The sequence below is a fragment of the Pelophylax lessonae genome (genome assembly GCF_965119305.1).
Source record: "Pelophylax lessonae genome assembly, chromosome: 1".
In the NCBI taxonomy this organism is placed as follows: Eukaryota; Metazoa; Chordata; class Amphibia; order Anura; family Ranidae; genus Pelophylax; species Pelophylax lessonae.
The window spans coordinates 53,668,426-53,683,667 of NC_138768.1; the positions used below are offsets into that span (position 1 = coordinate 53,668,426).

The following is a 15,242-nucleotide window of genomic DNA, read 5'->3' on the forward strand; positions in this document are numbered from 1 at the left end:
GGAAGGAGAAACTAAAGGACAGAATGTAAATTTTTATACAGAGTTTATACAGCTGCTGCCTTAGGATTGCTAAAGAGCAGTGACATGAGTGGTATTTTATTTATTTATTCCAACACATACAAAGATAACGTTGGATGGGATAACAAAAGCAATTGGTCAAATTAAAGCCTAACCCCAATCACAACTTTATTTTTTAATAGTGCTGGATTCTGCTGGAGGAGATTTTACTTCTGTTCAGACAGCAACTTCCTGACAGATATTCTAAACATTCCTTTTTTTTAAAAAAAATAAACCCACTAAAATATAAATTAAGGCCCCTTTCACACTAGTGCGACTTGTCCCGCGATTTTTGACCGCAAAGTCGCATGACAAGTAGTTTTCCATTATTTTCAATGAGCTCCATTCATATCAGTGCGTTTTGAAGTCGCACCGACTTCAAAGTAGTTCCTGCACTACTTTGGCACAATTTTAATGCGTTTTGAGGTATATAGCCCTGAGCCATTGCTCAAAATCGCGGCAAAGTCGCGTCACAAAATCTCGGTAAAATCACGTCGCGTAAGTGTGAAAGGGGCCTAATAGAAGAATCTGACAGATTTGAAGGCACCAAAACAACCAATTAAAACATAACATCACTACACTAATGTTAAAAGTCCATTTCAAATTCCTCTATACCGTATTCTAATTCTATACTCTATTCTAAATGTAACTCCTCCAAAGGGGTATGTCACACTCCCAGCCACATATATTATGCAGACACACACTATATTACAAAAGTATTGGGACGCCTGCCTTTACATGCATATGAACTTTAATGGCATTCCAGTCTTAGTCCATAGGGTTTAATATTGAGTTGGCCCACCCTTTTGCAGCTATAACAGCTTCAACTCTTCTGGGAAGGCTGTCCACAAGGTTTAGGAGTGTCTATGGGAATGTTTCACCATTCTTCTAGAAGTGCATTTGTGAGGTCAGGCACTGATGTTGGAGAAAAGGTCTGGCTCGCAGTCTGCGCTCAAATTCATCCAAAAGGTATTCTATCGGGTTGAGGTCAGGACTCTGTGCAGGCCAGTCAAGTTCCTCCACATCAAACTCGCTCATCCATATCTTTATGGACCTTGCTTTGTACACCGGCCCAAATCATTTGGTGGAGGGGGGGGGGGGGGGTTATGGGGTGGGGTTGTTTTTCAGGGGTTGGGCTCGGCCCCTTAGTTCTACTGAAGGGAACTCTTAAGGCATCAGCATACCAATACATTTTGGACAATTTCATGCTCAACAGTTTGGGGATTTCCCCTTCTTGTACCAACATGACTGCATGCCAGTGCATGAACAAGGTCCATAAAGACATGGATGAGTTAGTTCGGGGTGCAGGAACTTGACTGTCCTGACCTCAACCTAATAGAACACCTTTGGGATGAATTAGAGTGGAGACTGTGAGCCCTGTCCACATCAGTGCCTGACCTCACAAATGCACTTCTGGAAAAATAGTCAAACATTCCTATAGACACACTCCTAAACCTTGTGGACAGCCTTCCTAGAAGAGTTGAAGCTGTTAAAGCTGCAAAGAGTGGGCCAATTCAATATTGAACCCTACGGACTAAGAATGGGATGCCATTAAAGTCCATGTGCGTGTAAAGGCAGGGGTCCCAATACTTTTGGTAATATAGCGTATATATGAAATAGCCAACAGCAATAAATATAGTAGTTCTGCTGTGGGTGGGAGTCGGACCATTCCCAAGCTCTATGCATTGCTGGAGTTGGGGGTTCAAACTTCATTTAATGTATGTTTTTACCAAGAGAAATATGTGGGCTGCCATCGCTGACTCCTCTTTCTGAAAATTATGTATCTGTCATGCTGTTGCATAGGCTTCAATATCTTCCTCAACCCAGCACAAGTTTGCCTTACATACTGCATCCTTGTTCAGGATAAGTTAACTGGGAATCAGGGGTGTTGCTAGGTAGGAAAAAGACCAGGGGCTTCAGCCCGAAGGTCAGTTTTATTCCACGACGCAGCCTTCCGACATCAGAAGGGAGCGTGAAGTCAGCGCCAGGGAGCTTTGCCCGGCGCTGGATTAAAGGTGAGTGTAACACAAATTAGAGCATTTTGATGGGGCGGCACCTCTGGACCCCAATACATTACTCAGCCCCCCACCTCTGGACCCCTTTACGTTGCACAACGCCCCCCCCCCCACACCTCTGGACCCATTTTGCATTACACAGCCCCCCCCCCACACCTCTGGACCCCTTTACATTACACAGCCCTCCTCCCACACCCCTAGACCCCTTTACATTACACAGTGACCCCCCCCCCCCCCACACACACACCTCTGGACCCCTTTTGCATTACACAGCCCCCCCACACCTCTGGACCCCTTTACATTACACAGCCCTCCTCCCACACCCCTAGACCCTTTTACATTACACAGTCACCCCCCCCCCCCCCCCACACACACACACACACACACACACACACACACCTCTGGACCTCTTTTGCATTACCCAGTGCCCCCCACAGCTCTGCTTCGTCCTACTAGATTCATGCATGCAGAGGGGGGGAGACACAGGGAGCAGGACAGAGGCAAAACTGGAGAGAGAAACACCAATGCTGAATAGAGAGCCAGAGTTAACTTTCCAAGTTACCCAGCAGGTGACTGGTTGCTAGGTGGTCCTAGCAACCAATATCACCTGCTGGGTAACTTGGAAAGGTAACTCTAGCAGCTACCATTCTCTATTCAGCACTGGTGTGCAAACTGCATACTATAGCTCCATACCTCACAACTTTTGAACTTCAGAATGAGGGAGAGAGGAAGAGAACTGTGGCGCGTAGCGTGGCAAAATGAGTGTGGCCAAATGCCTAAAAAACACGCTTCCTTGTACTTAATAAAAAATCTTTGATTGGTGTCCCACAAGCTGGAATCTCAAGGACACAAATCCCAGTACAATCATTAAAAAAATGGCTTTGCACAAACTGTGGAAGAGTGCGTTACGTTAACAACTTAAGCCTCGGAAAGATTTTACCCCCTTCCTGACCAGGGCCTATTTTGTGATTCGGCACTGCGTGTCTTTAACAGACAATTGCGCGGTCATGCGACGCTGTACCCAAATGAAATTGACGTCCTTTTTTTCCCACAAACAGAGCTTTCTTTTGGTGGTATTTGATCACCTGTGCGATTTTTTGATCATGCGCTATAAGCAAAAAAAGGAGGAGGGAAGAGCGCCACTTGAGTGCAAGATTATGATTTATTATGACATAAATATGTAGTAACTTACATTAAAGTAAGGATAAAAGCGTCTGTCAGGTCCAAAACGGTTCCACGATGGTGAGAGGGGTCCACACAATCCGGGGTGCCTCAGGTACAGAGCACCAGACCAGCTGGCTGTGTGCGTCCGGGCAATCAGGGAGATCAGAAAGATGTGGCTGTGGAGGGAACCGGAAGGCGTCTGAAGTCAGCGGCAGGAAACTGGCAAGATGGCTGAGGGAGCTTCAAGATGCGTCTGCACGAGGGCCCGGGCAGGGCATGTGCACTCCTTCAGTTGAAGTGAATAACATAGGGAGAGAGAGTGTCTTTTATATGCAAATGCTGGGGGGCGTGTCCCGGACAATTAAACAGGGCAACAAGTACTTAAAAGGGCAACACTGTGGGCTGATTAATACAGACACTGGGAATGTTGTGAGGAAATAGAAGTAATAAGGGGTCACTTAGAAAAGGACAATAAGCAGATATGGCAACAATGCATGGAAATATGTGACTAGACACACCATGGTAAATATACGAATTAAGCTAGTGCGACCATATACAAAATGAATGTATAGTACAGTACAACATGTTCGAGGGTATACAGTACTGGTCATGGTGGATATAAACAGATCCTAACCATACCAAAAAGAAAAATAAATCATGTCATAATAAATCATAATTTTGCACTCAAGTGGCGCTCTTCCCTCCTCCTTTATCCGTTTAGAGTTGACTTCACTCTGTTTGAATGAGCTGACCCTGACCCTGACGCTGACCCTGACCTCCCTTGGATTGCCTCTAAGGACTGTCAGAAATTTGCACATGGATTCTTAATCCCCCCCTGTGCGAACTGTTTTTGCCCCACCTGTGTACATCAACACTTTTATCTGCCATTGTTTCAGCTTATATCTATATGAACTCTTTGACCTTTGACCTCTGAGCACCTAAACCAGTCTCTGTATAAACAAAAAAAGAGCGACAATTTTGCAAAAATAACAATATTTTTCACATTTTTTATATGAAAATCCCCCCCAAAAAAATGTGAAAATCAACATTTTTTAACATTTTAGGCCAATTTGTTTTTTGCTACATATGTTTGGTAAAAAAAATCACAAAAAGCGTATTTTGATTGGTTTGCACAAAAGTTATTGCGTTTACTAAGGGAAAGATTTTTATCATTTTTATTGTTTTTTTTTTTTTTAACGAGTAATGGCGGTGATCTGTGATTTTTTTTTTTGCAGGACTGCGACATTGCGGCGGACAGATCGGACCCTTGACTGACATTTTTGACACTTTTGGGGTTACCAGTGACATTACTACAGTAATCAGTGCTATACATATGCACTGATACTGTAAAAATGACACTGGGAGGGAAGGGGTTAACTTTATTGGAGAGGGAGGGGCTAAGTGTGTCCCTAGGGGCGTGCTTCTAACTGTGATTGGATGTGGCTGTGTGTGTAACAGCAGAGATCAACGGTCCTACATAGCAGGACCGTATGATCTGTGCTGTTACACAGGGGAGAATGACAGGCGGCTGTGTTTACATTAGCGGCCTGCCTTTCTCCCACTGTATCCGACGATCGCGACTGACCGGCGGACATCGGGTCCGCCAGTCACACGCGCGCGCTGCTTAGGGAATGAGCGGGGGCGCGCCTCCGGCGGCGCGCGCTCGCCCCCTATTGGCTCACAGGATAGTGACGTACCAGTACGTCACTTTGCCTGTGAGGGGCTGACCGCCACCATATATAGTCGTGCGGCGGTTGTCAAATAGTTAAGTGTGGAAGGATTTGTGCATTTGTGTGTACAGAGTGCAAAGTTCAGGAATGCATTGCACATGGTGCAAGGTTCAGTAATGCAATACGGTACATTCAGAGTGCAAGGTTTAGTACTGCGTTCCACAGGGGGCAAGGTTCAGGAATGCGTTCTACAGTGTGCAAGGTTCAGGAATACGTTCTACAGGGTGCAAAGTTCGGGAAAACGTTCTACAGTGTGCAAGGTTCAGGAATGCGTTGTACAGGGTGCAAGGTTCAGGAATAAGTTAAACTACAAAGACACCAATTAGTTAAATAATGCATGCACACTCATCTTAAAATCTTGATTAGCAGCACACAGGAGCCCAGTGAAAGATGGGGGCATCAGATGGAGCATAAATGAGTGCAGCCTAAACTCAATCCTATTAAACTCCTTTGAGGTAAATTGAAATACTAACTAACAGCCAGGTCTTCTTGTCCAACATCAGTACCTGACCTCAAAAATGCACAAGTTCTCACAAGCTCAATACAAAATCTTGTGGAAAGCCTTCCCAGAAAAGTGGAGGCTGTTACAGATGCAATATTTAAGAGGAACTTAACCATTGTCCCATTATTTTTTTCCCTCCTCTTACATGTTATACGTGGGCACACTCAACCGCCCAATCCAACAGATCCAGCATTGTCCTGCTGTGATCCTCAGCCCCTCTTCCACAGGCCTGCGAATGGAAAGCGAAGCATCCTGGTATATGTGGTGAACAAATTTCAAAGTCTTAGAGACGTCATTCTCGCCTAGACGAGAATGGCAGCCGCAAAACAGGGTGTGCAAAAAAAAAAATGAAAAAAGGAAAACAAACCAGAGAAAAAAATAACTTGATGCCAAGTGCATTCAGAGGGTGAATACTTTCTTGTCCATCATTTTTAAAGCAGAGTTCTGGGCAAAAATGTTTTTGGGGATAAAAATACCCCTAGGACAGTCAGGGCTTGTGCATTTAAGCAACGATAGCCTCTGAACTGTCCCCTGCTTAGCAAACCTGCAAGAAGAAAAAAACATCGCTCTTCCTGGATGTCGGAGTCCCAGAATTTCCTGCTCGTCACTTCCGGGACAGGCGCGTCATCCCGCAGCTGGTTCTGCGCATGCCCAGAAGCTGTTCTAATGCATTCAGCAGGGAATGACGCGCCTGCCCAGAAGTGCTGAGGGACACCGGTGCAGGCGCATTGACTCCTGGGATTGATGACGCTCATTTATCAGGAGTCAATGCAAAGGAGGAAGTGACATCGGGGGCCGCGGCCGCAGGAGGAGGAAGTGGAAGGAAGGTAAGTTAATTTTCCGAAAAAAATCAGGTTAAGTGATACAAAAACAAAAAAAATAACTATCCAAATCTTTTTCAGGATCTTTTAATCTAACGGAAACTTCAAAGTTGAAAAATAGGGTGGAACTCCGCTTTAATAGGGATGTCCAACAATCTCATATACCATAGGTGTGATCATCAGGTGTCAGACTTTGGGCCACTAGTGATTAGTAAAGAAAAAACTGCCAGAGATTTTGAGCAATGTTCAATCTCCCTTCATGTTCACTTACTCAACATCCAGTACTTGCGCATACATGTTTGCATGGGAAACGTGACTGTGCTCAATGAGCTTTCGGAGTATAGTTTAAAGTTTACCAGAGTCCTAATATGCACTAAATCTATTTTAAATTCCCTCTGATGCTGTCTTACCCAGATTGATGAAGACAACTGTAATACTTTCCTTTGGGCAGCTGTCTCTTTCTGATGTCTGATGTTTCTGATGTTTTCTGATGTCTCTTTCTCGCACATAGATTGTGGAGCAATGTGCCAGAAAGAGACATCAGAATCGGCGCTGTCGTCACTTTCCGTACCCGATGACGAATGTTCCCACGAATCACTATCGCTCACTTCTTCAAGTAACTCAGTTTCGCTGTCGCTGTTTTCCAGTTTGTCTAAAATCGCTTTTACGCAAACAGATTGCTTTTTGGATGCCATGGTCGTTCTCTATTTTCCCGGCACAAAGAACTGGAAAAGCACAGGCAGGGCACTGGAAAAGTCATCAGGTGAAATCCTGTGGTGAAATGGGATGATACAGTGTAATCCGTTAGGATCATAGCTTTGTATCATCTCATTTAGTTTATTTACATTTTTGAAATTGTCGCCGGTTCCACCCCCCTCCCCCCCCCCTGCGTCGCAACGCTCGCAGGGAAGGGAACCGGAAGACAGGTGCCGGTGTTCTAAAATTTCCTCGGACCCATGAAAAAAATCGGACCTCGTCATTTCCGGTGGTCCTACGTCATGAAACAGCTGATGGAGTCTCAAGTGCGCATGCGCACAAGACATTATCTTGGTTTGGTAAAATTATAACACGTAGTGGGCAGCTGACTGAGAGGAGGCGGGGCTGAGGTGGGACGGAAGACACCGCCGCGTCATCTGCAGAGCTGAATAGAGGAGGCGGGACAGAGGTGCGGCCGTAATAGATGCAGGGCTTAAGCGACTCCTTCTGTTTTATTATCTTTAGTAATTATCGTATTATTCATCCTTAGGATTTAATAACATTTAGTATTTCTATAATACAAAATAAGAAATACTAAATGTAATGAAATCCTAAGGATAAATAATACGATAATTACTAAAGATAATAAAACAGAAGGAGTCGCTTAAGCCCTGCATCTATTACGGCCGCACCTCCGTCCCGCCTCCTCTATTCAGCTCTGCAGATGTGCCTCCGTCCCTGTAATGTTTCAGTGAAGCGGCGGTGTCCTCCGTCGCACCTCAGCCCCGCCTCCTCTCAATCAGCTGTCCGCTCTCTGTTATAATTTTGCCAAACCTCGAAAAATTTCTTCTGTGCATGCGCACGGACGACTCCCATCAGCTGTTTTGTGATGCTCTGTCCACCGGAAGTGACGAGGTCCGATTTTTTCACGGGTCCGACAAAATTTTACAACACCGGCATCGGCCGAGCACACAGCGGGAGGACAGCGGGGGATCGCAGTGGAAGGTGAGTTTTAAAATATAAAACAACAGATTTCCACACAAAACAATGTACCGCTTTTAGCACAGAAATCTGGACATAATCAGACCGCCAGGGAGGTTAAAATAGATTCAGTGTATATCTTAGCGTTTTGGAGTGCTTTAAATAATATGTATTACAGCACAGCCATGATTGGTGGGTGATCCAAGGAGAGTGATTACAGCTTTCAAGTTTAAGCATTGATGTTGGGTGTGGGCGGGGCCGGTATGCAGGGCTCCGCCCCTTTGTTCCATGCATAGAGAAACAGAATTTGGCTGGGGAGGAAGGTGGCAGGGGGCAGGACCAATTGTAACTGCTGTATGTGCATCCACAGCGGTGTATAATTCAGGTATATTATACACCGCTGTGGATGCACATACAGCAGTTACAATTGGTCCCGCCACCTTCCTCCCCAGCCAACTTCTGTTTCTCTATGCACGGAACAAAGGGGCGGAGCCCCGCATACCAGCCCCGCCCACACCCGACATCAGTGCTTAAACTTGACAGCTGCAATCACTCTCCTTGCGGCTGCCCCGGATCGCCCACCAATCACTGGCTGTGCTTTACAAATGTTACACTGCTGAGGTATGTATCCCCAAGTTTCCGGCCAAACCCAGGCCTTTGGACCCGGTGTAACGTTAAAAAACCATACCTCGTTAGAATTCCATACCCTCGTCACTTCCGGTCTGTAGCAGCTGAGCGGCGCAGCAGTGCGCATCCTCAGAGCCCCGGATACGGCATTGCACAGCAGAGAAGTGCAGAAGTACGCATGCTCGGAGGGAATGAAATTATTACGGAGTGTGTGTAATATTATACTTGCAGCGGTTATATTAAAACAGTTCGGCGGCAACATGGGGCATCTCCTCTGCTATCCCTCTCACTTCCCTGATCTCGGCTAATAAATATAAAAGCGGCAGCGGGTGTATGAAATGTAAATCACGGAGATCTCAGCTCCGTGATCCGCTTTTATATTTATTAGCCGAGATCAGGGAAGTGAGAGGGGTAGGAGCGGAGATGACTCATAGTGCAGAGGAGCTGTTTTAATGTAACGGCGGCAAGTGTAACATTACATACACTACCGTGATAAATCCATACCCTCCGTAGGTGCACCGGAAGTGACGAGGGTATGGTTTTCTCACGGGTATGGTTTTTTCACGGAACACCGGGGATCATTTTTTTAAAAAAGCAACAGGAGACCCGGGGCTTTTTGGGGGCCCACTCGGGGCTATAGCCCCGGTCAGCCCCCCTCCCGACGCCACTGCTGGGAAGGTAATTAAATAAGCCATTCTGATAACCAGGCAATTAGCATTTTCAGAAGGACAGCTCAGCAATGGTACCCCTTGTTTTCTTCTCAGGCTAGATTTTCTTTGATGCATCCGTGTTGCTAATAAGGAAAATTAAATAAATAGCATTGCACCGATACCAGTATTGGGATCAGTGCCGATACTAAGCATTTGCTTGAGTACTTGTACTCATGCTCATGCTCCAGTACTAAAACCGATACCTTAAGTCCCGGTTTACATCATTGCAGTGTGGGAAACTGCAAGTGATCGGACCAGAATCGCACCGCGTTCCTGTTCAAACCACATGTGATTCTTTGCAGTGTGATTTGAGCCATTCATTTTGCATGGACCAATGCTATGTTACAGCATCGCATCCGGCCTTGCCAGTTGTAAACACTGCGATTGTCTCAGCTAGGAAGCCAAAATATTTTTTATTTTTTTTTATTTTAGGCTTTCCAGCCTAGAGGCGAGACCAGGGCACTTCTAGACCCCAGATCTCGCTGTAAAGAGGACCCATCATGCCCTATTCCTATTACAAGGGATATTTACATTCCTTGTAATAGGAATAATAGTAATAAAAAAAACAAAAAAAACAATGTAACGGGAAAGTGTGAAAATATAAAAAAAAGTAAAGTGCCCCCGTTCCCGTGTGCTCACACTCAGAAGGGATAGCATTCATACATAGCCCCTGCATATGTAAACTGCGTTTAAACCATATGTGTGAGGTATCGCCGCAATGGTTAGAGCGAGAGCAATAATTCTAGCCCTGGACCTCCTCTGTAACTCTAAACAGGTAACCTGCAAAAAATTTTAAAGCGTGGCCTATGGAGATCTTTAACCACTTGCCTACTGTGCACTTAAACCCCCTTCCCATCCAGACCAATTTTTAGCTTTCAGCGCTCTCACACTTTGACTGACAATTGCGCGGTCATGCTACACTGTACCCATATGACATTTTTATCATTTTTTTCACACAAATAGAGCTTTCTTTTGGTGGTATGTAATCACCTCTGGGTTTTTTATTTTTTACAAAAAAAAAGAAAAAAGACAGAAAATTTTGAAAAAAAAAAAAGTTTTTCTTATTTTCTGCGAGTAAATTTTGAAAATAAATTTTTCTCCTTCACTGATGTGCGCTGATGATACGGCACTGATGGGCACTGATAGGCTGCACTGATGGGCACTGATGAGGTGGCACTTATGGGCACTGATGAGGTGGCACTTATGGGCACTGATGAGGAGGTACTAATATGCCGCACTGATGAGCACTGATAGGCAGCACTGATAGGCGGCACTGATAGGCGGCACTGATGAGCACTGATAGGTGGCACTGCTGGGCACTGAGAGGTGGCACTGAGAGGTGGCACTGCTGGGCACTGAGAGGCAGCACTGACGGGCGGCACTGATGGGCACTGATAGGCGGCACTGATGGGCACTGGCGGATGGCACTGATGGACACTGACGGGTGGCACTGATGAGCACTGATGGGCGGCACTGATGAGCACTGATGGGCAGCACCATCAGTGCCCACACTCAGTGCCCATAGTGCTGCCAGTCAGTGCTCATCAGTGCCTAGATGGGCAGGCACTGATGGGCACTGACTGGCAGCACTATGGGCACTGATTGTGGGCACTGATGGGGGGCACTGATGGCGGGCACTGTGGGCACTAATGGGGGGCAATTTGTGTATGTTTTTTTACCTTTAGTAATCAGGGCACTGGTGATCAGTGCCCTGATTACATTCCTGTGTGTCCCCGGCGCTGTGAGGCTCCCCCTCCTTCCTCACACGCAGTCTCTGTGTGAGGAAGGCGCGCTGGCGATGAGAGATGATCTCATATGTTTACATATGAGATCATCTCTCATTGGATGGTCCGATCACGTGGTGAATGGCCGCTGTGATTGGCCATTCACCACGATCTGTGATCGGCTGTGTCCAAGGGACACGGCCGACACAGATTTTCCCCTGATGCGCGCTCGCGGGAGCGCGCGGGGAGACTCTTTCTGGGAGGCCGTTTAAAAACGGCCATCCCGAAAATTCAAGTCCGCGCTGCAGCCGTATATAGGCTGTAGCGCGGATGGGAAGCGGTTTTAAGTACCGAAGTTTGGCGCCATTCCACAGGTGTGCGCAGTTTTAAAGCATGACATGTTTTTGTTTTTATTGCCATATGCACAAAACAAGGAAAAAGCACAATACAGAACATAGATATACAAAAGCCAGGTATAGCAATGCTTTTCCAGTACAGGGCAAACATCCCATATATCTCATCAAAAGCGTGACATGTTAGGTATCTATTTACTCGGCGTAACATCATCTTTCACATTATGCAAAAAAACTGAGTTAGCGTTAGTGTTTTTTTTTTTTTTTTAAAAAGGGCATTTGAAAAATTGCTGCACACATACTGTGTGACATAAAAAGTTGCAGCAACCACCATTTTATTCCCTAAGGTCTCTGCTGAAAATAAAACCATATAAAATGTTTGGAGGTTGTAAGTAATTTTCTAGCAAAAAAAATGATAATTTTTACATGTAGAAGAGAAGTGTCAGAATTGGCCTGGGTGGCAAGTGGTTAAAAAAGTGGTATCAGTGCATCTATAGAAATAAATTCCCCCCCTGCAAAGAAAGCAATGGATACTTACCTGCTTGGAGGACAGGGGGAAGGTACTGTCATTGTAGAGGTTGGGGAAGGAAGTAGAGCAGGGCTGGATTGCAGAAGGGTGGAGGGATGACATGCTGACACATGTTCATTGTGTAACAAACCTGTCTGTCTATTTCATATGCTCTAATACAAAAACTTGCATGTTAATAATACATCCGGTGTTAAAAAAAAAAAATAATAAAAATGTGCAAATTGGGTTTAGCATTCAGTAGCAAGGCCTTTTGTTGCAGCATTTATTTATGAACCGTGCCCATGGAGTTATGTATGCAGGAAAGGCAACACCAAATTTTTGAGAAAGGAACGAGGGACACTTATTAGCAAGAATATGTAGGCACACCCTGCCACTCCCCCTTAAAGGAGTATTATTGAAAAAAGATTAGGTAAAACCAACAAGTGCTTTTTTTTTTTTTTTTTACCACTACTATTCCTTTATACTGGCTTTTTAACCACTTTAGCCCCGCTCACTGCGCTGCGGCACAGTGGCTCGTTCCCGTCCAGCGACGTAGACCTACGATGCTGGACTCCTCCCCTTGTGGGTGGCGCGCGCGCGCCGCCGGAGGCTCGCTCCCGCTGTCGGGGAATCGAGTCTGGAGATCCGCCCGCTTGTGTAAACAAAGCGGGCGGATCTCCTAAGTGACAGACAGGGTCAAATTGCAGGGTTCAGCATAGCTGAACCTGTGATCTGTCCCTGTGTCACTCAGTCACCTCCCCCCACACACGTTAGTAAGCACCAGGCATACATTAACCCCTCCCTCTCCAATAAAATTAACCCTTTCCCTGCCAGTGTCATTTTTACAGTAACAGTGCATGTGTATAGCACTGATTACCAGACTTGTATAAAGTACTCGAAATTTCTACTTGAGTAAAAGTACAAGTGCTCGATCAAAAAATTACTTGAGTAGAAGTGGAAGTGCTCGCAGAAAAAGTTACTTAAGTAGAAGTACTAAAGTATTCAACATTTTTTTTACTTAAGTATTGCAAGTAGTTTTTTCAAAAAATTTGCTACTTAAGTACTAAAAGTAAAAAGTACCAGTAGTTTTGAAAAAAAATTTCTACTCAAGTACTGAAAGTAGAAGTACAAGTACTGTGTTATGTAGTTATTAAAGAAATAAGTCAAAAGTTTGAACATCATATTGTTTTTATTATTTCAAATGATTTATTTAAATGATTAACCTGTGTTTGTTAGTAGTTTCTTGATGCACTTTAAGTGCCGTAGCACCATTTATTTGTTTGTTTCATATTTTCTTTTTATTGGAAAGATTTGGTATAGCAGCTTTTATTATACACAGCCTTTATTTTCGTATGCGCTGATTTACAAATGACATTATACACATTTTTTTGAGCTTTATGCAACCTACCATCTACTGTTCTGGCAGTGGTCATTTTTTTAAAAGTAACGAGTAACTATGCAGCACAAAAAAAAAAATACTTGAGTAGAAGTATCGAAATCATCGAAAAAATGTAGTGAAGTAAAAGTAGAAGTAGGAGAAAAAAATTCTACTCCAGGAAAGTACAGATACCGCATTTCGGTACTTAAGTACAGTACTTAAGTAGTTCTACTTCGTTACTATACATCTCTGCTGATTACTGTAGTAATGTCACTGGTACCCCCAAAAGTGTCAAAAATGTCAGTCAAGGGTCCGTTCTGTCCGCCGCAATGTCGCAGTCCCGCAAAAAAAAAATCGCAGATCGCCACCATTACTCGTTAAAAAAAACCACCAAAAATGACAGAAATCTTTCCCTTAGTTAGTAAACGCAATAACTTTTGCGTAAACCAATCAAAATACGCTTATTGCGATTTTTTTTACCAAACATAGGTAGCAGAAAACAAATTGGCCAAAAATTTAAAAAAATTTTGATTTTTGCATTTTGTTTGGGGGAATTTCATATAAAAAAATGTGAAAAATATTGTTATTTTTTTCAAAATTTACGCTCTTTTTTTGTTTATAGCGCAAAAAGTAAAAAGCGCACAGGTGATCAAATACCACCAAAAGAAAGCGCTGTTTGTGGGAAAAAAAGGACGTAAATTTTGTTTGGGTATGGCGTCGCACGACCGTGCAATTGTCAGTTAAATTCGCACAGTGCCGAATCGCAAAAAGTGGCCTGGACGTAAGACAGCAAAATCCTCCGGTGGTTAAAGTGGAACTTCACTCTCTCAATCAGCATGGATTATGTTTAATCCTTATGCAGGATCATTAGTAAATAGATAAAAAAGGGGGTGTGTTGGGCGCTTGTGTCGACAAGTGGGACCCGCACTGGGGTTTGGGTGAGGAAGAAATGGGATGAGGAAAAAACATTTCTTTTCTTCTTTTATTAGTAAATAGATAGGAAAGTATATCATATTTACTTGTTTTAAACTTTTTTTTTTTTTTTACATATCTTTAGTAACTTCCCTGTTTCCATGCCTAGGCAAATTATGTCACACATCCCAGGAGTCTTCAGGAGAGGAGGGAGGGTTCTAAGCTCAGCCTATGCCTGAGCTAACGGCAGATGGATTCCAGGAAATAAATGATACATGAATCATTTGCCCACACTCAAGATGGCCACCAGCAGAAATGCTAGGGGGGTGTTTTTCAAAATGATTTCTCAGCAAAATAAAGCATGGGGCCATGGATGGATGGGGAGATTGCTTTGAATAATACAAATGAATTAAATAGCATTTTTGGTTTGTGGTGATCAGAAGCAGTGCAGTTCCACTTTAAATCTCAAGATGCAGCAATTTAGAAATTGGATGAAAGGTTATGCACTGGAAAACACTTTTTAAAAGATAAATAGTGCATTTTATATACAGCTATATAGATCAGACCAAAATGAGGGACGAATGAGGAGGAAAGAGGGACTTTATTCCAAATCAGGAGCAGTCCACCCGAGATCAGGGACAGTTGGGAGCTATGCTACACACGCTGTATAGAGGAGGTGTACTGGGAGTCATAGTAAACAAACTACGTTCCTTTTAAAAATAAAACCTCATCTGACCTTGTGATGATTTACATTCGATCTGAGAGCCACAGCAGGAAGATTTCTATTGCTCAGCCTGTAACAAGTAACATACGGCAGCGAAATTCTGACACAGCGACCGTTGTTCCCGGAGAGAACAAAACCGTCCCAGCTGGAGAAATAGGAGAAGAGGAGGGCGGAGTGACAACACAAGCCTGGCAGAGTGACAACATAGGCCAGGGAAGGTATTTAAAGAGAACCCGTCTCTAAAATGAATAGAGCACCTAAATAATGTCAAACAGAACAATTTGCCCAAATTGGGCAATGTCCCTAAATCAGGGAGATCTCCAAATAACAATTTACTGTG

At 44.2% G+C, this 15,242-nt stretch overlaps 1 protein-coding gene across 1 annotated transcript in view; it reads right to left on the reverse strand.

Annotated features, from left to right (window-relative positions):
- LOC309551868 (acyl-coenzyme A amino acid N-acyltransferase 1-like) overlaps positions 1–14,957 on the reverse strand; it is a 31,965-nt gene extending 17,008 nt beyond the window's left edge. Inside the window, exon 1 of the mRNA XM_082252582.1 lies at positions 14,915–14,957. The gene's annotated coding sequence lies outside the window, so the exon portion shown is untranslated. The remainder of the gene's footprint in view (positions 1–14,914) is intronic.
- Between the last annotated feature and the right edge of the window lie 285 nt (positions 14,958–15,242).